Source organism: Schistocerca serialis, chromosome 4, assembly GCF_023864345.2.
Source record: "Schistocerca serialis cubense isolate TAMUIC-IGC-003099 chromosome 4, iqSchSeri2.2, whole genome shotgun sequence".
Classification (NCBI taxonomy): Eukaryota; Metazoa; Arthropoda; class Insecta; order Orthoptera; family Acrididae; genus Schistocerca; species Schistocerca serialis.
Genome location: NC_064641.1, coordinates 580,130,767 through 580,133,417, shown reverse-complemented (window position 1 = coordinate 580,133,417; position 2,651 = coordinate 580,130,767). Strand labels below are relative to the sequence as shown.

Here is a 2,651-nt window from a genome sequence, read left to right as displayed (position 1 = left end):
CATTCACAGTGTTTAAATAATGTGACAGAACGTTTTACGATATCTGCAAGCTAATTATAATGCAACTTCCATGATATTTCTTATGGTGCCTTTCTGAATGGAAATGTTAGTATGGAAATATAGCGCAGTATTTCTAGTCTTCATCCTTTTCATTGTTTTATAAGTGATGCTAACATTAAGTGTGCAATGAGAATTCCCCCGTTAGGTGCAGAGGAGAGAGCGGATAGGTGGATAGAGTAAACTGAAAGCCCATGTAAGGGGGAAGACTTGTCTGACGTGATAGAAGAAGAAACAGGAGTCGAACTAGAAGAGATAGGGGATCTGGTATCAGAATCAGAATTTAGAAGAACTTCAGAAGACTTAGGATCGAATAAGGCAGAAGGGATCGATAACATTGCATAAGAATATCTAAAATCATTGGGGAAGTGGGAACAAAAGCACTATTCACGTTGGTGTGTAGAATGTATGAGTCTGGTGATATAAAACCTATGACAATAATGAAACTTCCTGGCAGACCAAAACTGTGTGCCGGACCGAGACTCGAACTCGGGACCTTTGCCTTTCGCGGGAAAGTGCTCTACCAACTGAGCTATCCAAGCACGACTCACGTACCGCCCTCTCAGCTTTACTTCTGCCAGTACCTGTGAGGATGGAACGTGAGTCGTGCTTGGGTAGCTCAGTTGGTAGAGCACTTGCCCGAAAAAGGCAAAGGTCCCGAGTTCGAGTCTCGGTCCGGCACACTGTTTTGGTCTGCCAGGAAATTTCATATCAGCGCACACTCCGCTGCAGAGTGAAAATCTCATTCTATGACAATAAAGTTCAGTGAGTAGTCCTGTAACATTAACATAGGTGAAATATGAACTACAGTTTCCTCACTGTCCATCGAAATAGTCACCTCCCATAACTATGCATCACTCAGCTCTGCCATACATGTCCTGGAAACTTTGCATGAAGTCTTCCTTTGGGATGGTGTTCAAAAGCCGCGTCATGTTTCGTTGACTGTCAGGAATATCGTCAAATCTACACTCCTGGAAATGGAAAAAAGAACACATTGACACCGGTGTGTCAGACCCACCATACTTGCTCCGGACACTGCGAGAGGGCTGTACAAGCAATTATCACACGCACGGCACAGCGGACACACCAGGAACCGCGGTGTTGGCCGTCGAATGGCGCTAGCTGCGCAGCATTTGTGCACCGCCGCCGTCAGTGTCAGCCAGTTTGCCGTGGCATACGGAGCTCCATCGCAGTCTTTAACACTGGTAGCATGCCGCGACAGCGTGGACGTGAACCGTATGTGCAGTTGACGGACTTTGAGCGAGGGCGTATAGTGGGCATGCGGGAGGCTGGGTGGACGTACCACCGAATTGCTCAACACGTGGGGCGTGAGGTCTCCACAGTACATCGATGTTGTCGCCAGTGGTCGGCGGAAGGTGCACGTGCCCGTCGACATGGGACCGGACCGCAGCGACGCACGGATGCACGCCAAGACCGTAGGATCCTACGCAGTGCCGTAGGGGACCGCACCGCCACTTCCCAGCAAATTAGGGACACTGTTGCTCCTGGGGTATCGGCGAGGACCATTCGCAACCGTCTCCATGAAGCTGGGCTACGGTCCCGCACACCGTTAGGCCGTCTTCCGCTCACGCCCCAACATCGTGCAGCCCGCCTCCAGTGGTGTCGCGACAGGCGTGAATGGAGGGACGAATGGAGACGTGTCGTCTTCAGCGATGAGAGTCGCTTCTGTCTTGGTGCCAATGATGGTCGTATGCGAGTTTGGCGCCGTGCAGGTGAGCGCCACAATCAGGACTGCATACGACCGAGGCACACAGGGCCAACACCCGGCATCATGGTGTGGGAAGCGATCTCCTACACTGGCCGTACACCACTGGTGATCGTCGAGGGGACACTGAATAGTGCACAGTACATCCAAACCGTCATCGAACCCATCGTTCTACCATTCCTAGACCGGCAAGGGAACTTGCTGTTCCAACAGGACAATCCACGTCCGCATGTATCCCGTGCCACCCAACGTGCTCTAGAAGGTGTAAGTCAACTATCCTGGCCAGCAAGATCTCCGGATCTGTCCCCCATTGAGCATGTTTGGGACTGGATGAAGCGTCGTCTCACGCGGTCTGCACGTCCAGCACGAACGCTGGTCCAACTGAGGCGCCAGGTGGAAATGGCATGGCAAGCCGTTCCACAGGAGTACATCCAGCATCTCTACGATCGTCTCCATGGGAGAATAGCAGCCTGCATTGCTGCGAAAGGTGGATATACACTGTACTAGTGCCGACATTGTGCATTCTCTGTTGCCTGCGTCTATGTGCCTGTGGTTCTGTCAGTGTGATCATGTGATGTATCTGACCCCAGGAATGTGTCAATAAAGTTTCCCCTTCCTGGGACAATGAATTCACGGTGTTCTTATTTCAATTTCCAGGAATGTATTTCCTTTCAAAGCGGGTTTGAGTCGAGGAAATAAGAAAAAGTCTGGAGGATTGAGATCCGGCGAGTATGGTGGATGTTCAAGTTGCACCACCCCCTTGCCAGGAACTGTCTGACGATACTGACTGTGGGTGGCCGAGCGTTGAACAAAAAACCGGGAACCTTGTTGTGCGCACTGGGGTCGTTGTAGACGTTGCATGAAATGG

The 2,651-nt window shown here is 51.0% G+C and overlaps 1 non-coding gene across 1 annotated transcript; it reads left to right on the top strand.

Annotated features, from left to right (window-relative positions):
• The first annotated feature begins 664 nt into the window (after positions 1-664).
• On the top strand, positions 665-739 carry Trnaf-aaa (transfer RNA phenylalanine (anticodon AAA)). Its single transcript has one exon. It is a non-coding gene; the product is annotated as a tRNA-Phe (tRNA).
• The last annotated feature ends 1,912 nt before the right edge of the window (positions 740-2,651 follow it).